The following is a 5,260-nucleotide window of genomic DNA, read 5'->3' as shown; positions in this document are numbered from 1 at the left end:
AAAGCATATAGACATAGATTATAGCTGTTTCCTGTGAAAATTACTTACGCACTATACGTAATAATTTTCCAAATTGGCTGACTAGATCCAGAGATATTCACAACGTCACAAACTTTACTTCTTTTGTTTAGATAAATGGTCACATCCACAACACAACCTTGATCATTGAATCTAAGCGACTGCTAAGTGCTAATCCTAATTACCTATACTGTCACGTGAAAGAATGCACCTACGGGATAAGTAGTATTTTGACGATTCTATATTGCCCACGCAGACGAAGTTGCGGGCAACAGCTAGTATTTTATTAAAATTCCATGGAGACGAATGTCCAGGATCGTTTGAAAAATATAAAAGACAAGCAGTTTCAGAGGATTGTACAGGTTGCAATGCTAGTTTTTATTGTTAAAGAATTTTCATAAAGAAGGAAGATGCCAATTCGGATGACCAGGATCTGATGAGGATCTGGAAACCCTGAGAAATCGAGGGCAACTCTTGAATATTGTAGGCACGCATCGAGTCATAACCAGACATGTGAGTGTATTTTTGAGGGTACTGGTAAACAGTGAAGGTTTGGAGCTGATTTGATTATGGAGACTGCAGAGAGTCGAGGGAACTCCTGAACGGTATGTTGCAACTACCACGTGTTTGGGTTTATTTTATTCGTATTGGCGAAGACTTTCCACATAGATAGGTTTGACTGCCATTGTGGGATCGATAGCAAAGATCAGATTTAGTTATGGGAACTCCTTTACAATTTATTACGTAACCTTGTGTTGGAGCTTATTTTATTTTAGATGACGAGAATTCACTACTAACTTGGGTTAAAGCAGCCATTGCAGGAATGGGATCTTTTATTTTTGAGGGATTAATCACCTAACGAGCCCCAGTTTCAGGTTTTTTTCGAAACCACCTGACGACTTGTAGCTGTCGAATTGTAACAACGACCTCTAGAGAGTAGGATTCGGGGCTGCTGGCTTTACGTTTCTAGAGTCTTGACAAAAGTATACTGTCCCTTTCTTTGTTTTATAAAGTCGGCTTTATTTTGTAGCATTTTACAAACAAATCCAACTTCAAACATATAAAAAAGCAACAAGAAAACAAAAGCAAGAAAGAAATTAAAAAGATGTTAGGTGCATCGGTCTAGAAGTCGGTGTCTAGAGGATGCATCTATATTTATTTAACCACCGAGATCTAGACCGATGCATATAAACAGTTTTCTTGTTGTTTTTAGAAGTTGTTTTTTTTTTTGTAAAAAGTTTTTATTTTTAACTTTTGTGAAAAGTTCTCGTCAATACGAATAATATAAACACGACGTAACTAAAAACATACCGTTAAGGAGTTCTCTCGACTTTCTCACGTCTCCATCATCAGGTAAGCTCTAAACCTTCACTGTTCGATAGTATCACCAGACATACATCTGAGAATCAAGTTTAAATCCTATGCATGCCTACAATTTCTGATAGTTGCCCTCGATTTCTCAGGATTTCCATCATCAGATCCTGACCTGATGACAATGGAAATAAACGGCGAGTATACTCTTTCACTACAAAGAAATGATTTCTCAAATCCGTCAAACGTGGTCGTTTAAATTCCCCATTCAAATGAGGAAAATATTTGATGTTTACACCTGATTTTCTCTAGATTCCCATGGTTCACATTGATGCGACTAATGCCATAGTAAATCAGAGCCTTTATCATTATACTGTGCTATATTTCGTTCGTATCTGCCGTGGGTATGGTTTCCATACTAAGGTGCCCAATGACCTTTGAATGATTTAAAATTTTTCACAGTTTAGAGGCCATTATATTTAAGAAGTGTTTGATATGAATTTCACTTTTTATCAAAACTTTAATATCTCTACGCTACGCGTTCATGTGAAAAAGGGTAAGTAGTAAGTTTATAATTATTAAAAAAATATTTTATGTCATGTAAGCAAAAATAATATTGTTTTAATATTTTATGTAACTTCAAATTTATCATTTTCGTAATTTTTCCTTTATCTGTACTATATAACGTTGCTTCGTGCCGAATTTCAAGATTCTGAGTTCACGGGAAGTACCCTGTAGGTTTTGATTCCCTAGCGTGTGACGGAAATTCGTCTAAGGTCGATCGCGATCGGTTTGATCGCGTTAACTTAGAAGTTTGATTTTTTCATTGCTTAAAGGGACAATAGACCTAGGTATTTGGTATAAATTTCAATTTGGTACCTTTATTCGTTCGTGAGAAATAAGGTAGTAAGTTTAATTTTATTAAAATATTTTTATTATATAATATAACAAAAAAAATGTGATTTTCGCAATTTTTCCTATATTTGCATTATATGACAATGCTTCATGCCAAATTTCAAGATTCTGAGTTTACGGGAAGTACCCTGTAGGTTTTGATTCCTTTGCGAGTGTCGAAAATTTGTTGAAAATATCGACATAATCGGTTGTATCTTTTGATTGGCTTGGCTTAGAAGTTTGATATTTTCACAGCTTAAAGGGACAATAGACCCGAGTATTTCATGTGAATTTCAGCTTGATACGTTCATGCGTTCTTAAGATAAAGGGTCTTGACAGACAGACAGACAGACAGACAGACAGACAGACAGACAGACGGACAACAAAGTGATCCTATAAGGGTTCCGTTTTTTCCTTTCGAGGTACGGAACCCTAAAAAGAAAGCGTTTGGGCCCCTCAGGTTGGGCAGGAGTTGCTTGAAGGCAGCGCCTGCCTCCTCCAGTTTGAGGCCGTAATGTGATGTCCAAACATTGTGTGATTTTTTCATATTTTCAAAGTCCAATAGCAGCCTGGAGGTTAATTGTAGAAGATTCTTGTAGTAGTAAAAAATCTTCAAGACATTATTCTCTACGAGAATCTACTATTTTTTTACTCTGGCCGGCACTTTAATTTTTGGGTACAAAATGTTCGAGACTTGAATGTTCTCCTTTTTAAGTTCAGGCTTGGTCCAACTAATAATGCCAAATGAGTAGGTCAAATCGGGAATAGCATAGGTGTTGATTGCTTTAATAGTATGTCTGGCATGTAGTTGGGTATTAAGTACTGATTTAAGTCTATGTTTAAATTGTTGTGTTAGTTTATTTTTAACTTCTTATTATTATATTTCAATAAATTATCCATCTGTTGTTTTTTTTACTAGAAATAAGTAGAAACAAATAAGGTGATCTTCACACTGCCCCGCATCACGCTGCATCTTGCGTGTCGACGCACCTACGCGCGTTCCTGCGGGAGTGCAGATCTGCATCATCGTGCGGGTTTTTCACGCACTCACGCGCGTAGGTGCGTTTTGTAGATTCACGCACGGCGGCTTTCATCGAGTTCCATTTTCAAATATACACGTCACGCCCATTCAAAATCACGCGCGTCACTGCGGGATTCAGTGTGCCATACCTTGCGTCTCGCCCCGCACCTACGCGCGGGGGTGCGTGTTTCTCCACATGTATGTGCGTGATCCGCATGAACGCGCGTGGATGCATTTTCAGTGTGTTGGACTATGCGTGTTTTCCATACAAACGGAGATATTTCCATACAACGGAAAAAAAACGCATCCACGCACTACGCTGCATCATGCGGGGCAGTGTGATAATCGCCTTAGGCGAATTTTATGTCAAATCTATCTCTAGTATGCAAAACAATAGATAGATACGTAGGTTATTGAAAAGCAGAGTTAGCGTTTATCAATAAAATCAACTTGTCAAACGCACATTAACCAACAGCCATTGGATTATAACAAAATATACTTTACCCTCAAGTCTAGCCAGTCTGCCCAACATTTACCCTGGAATATTTCTAGACAAATAAGACTGTATTTTTCAAAAAGGCCGTGGTGTAGAGGCTACAGTTATTAGGTATGCTGTCGGCGGCCAGTAGGGCCCGCCATTTTTCCTCATAAAATATAAATTCCTCTTATATAAGTTTGAGTGATCTTCCTGTGGTAATACGTAATTTTACGACGAAAGTTTTCTTAGGTGCCGTGTTCTGACTTGGCTATTTCTTCTGCGTAGGAGGTTATTTGCTGGTTTTCCGAGTATGGTTGATAACCTTTTTTTTTTCTATGGGATTGTCAGTTTTGAGGCTGTTTGAATTTCATATACGCTCACTTCAGTTTGTATGTTTGTTTGTTTGAACGCGGTAATCTCAGGAATTAGGAACGTACTGCACCGATTTGAAAAATATGTCAGTGTTAGATAATCGACGATAATTTTTATCCAGGTACGCGGAGTACCTAGTTCCCACGGGATGGGTGTGTATGCGCTGGTGGTAGCTGATTTTATTAGTAACGTTTTCCCGCGTATTCACCCGCGTCCCGTGGGAGCTACTGCCCGTACCGGGATAAAATATAGCCTATGTTACTCGCAGATAATGTAGCTTTCTAATGGAGAAAGAATATTTAAAATCGGTTCAGTAGTTTTTGAGTTTATGCATTACAACCAAACAAACAAACAAAGTTTACCTCTTTATAATATTAGTATAGATATAAATTAAAGTGAAAGATCCCTATGGATATGGACCTTACGGTAAAATTCGAAACCTAGTAGTACTAGTAGTACTATTAATTGTTTTTGTTTAATTATTATAAACACTTATTGCCCGTAGTATCTCATTTTTATCCGGCTTCAGAATTACCTAAGCCTTTCAAGATACCCGGTTAAAGCAGCCTATTATGAACAGTCACTAAGCTGGCCCCAGTTCGCTAATATAGCATACTTACTAAGGTTCCGATGGGTTACTTCATAACTCGTGATTTGGTTCGCTTAATGGGCTTACTTCAATGTGTTTCGTGAAGTACGCGCATCAGTGAGTGACGTCGCACAGTGTGAGAATCTCGCAATCTAGGGGGATTTAATTCCAAATTGAATTAATTAAAATATACAAGTTAAAAAATAATATTTCTTGGTTTACAAATAAATAAAAATACTTAAATAGTTTTATTTGTAGAAAATAAAGTTTTATTTGAAAAAATGCGATATGAATAAATTTTGATATTTTATTCACTATTTCCACTTTCGGCCTCATTTACGGTGGGTACAGAAAGCAATTTTAGGACATCAGGATCTAAAGGACTCCGTTTTCTCTTCATTATAAGTCCCAAGCTATGAATATATATGAATCTGATGATATGAGAAGTCTGTTAAGTAGGTCGGTATTGGTGTCTATTCGTGTCGTGTTTCTAGTGAAGAATTCCCTGTATCTTCGGGTTTGTGCCTCCTCTGATAACTGGCCAATCGGCAAAATACACGAAGCTATGACATCCCGG

The sequence above is a fragment of the Helicoverpa zea genome, chromosome 13 (genome assembly GCF_022581195.2).
Source record: "Helicoverpa zea isolate HzStark_Cry1AcR chromosome 13, ilHelZeax1.1, whole genome shotgun sequence".
Taxonomy (NCBI): domain Eukaryota; kingdom Metazoa; phylum Arthropoda; class Insecta; order Lepidoptera; family Noctuidae; genus Helicoverpa; species Helicoverpa zea.
Note: the sequence above shows the minus strand (reverse complement) of the source record.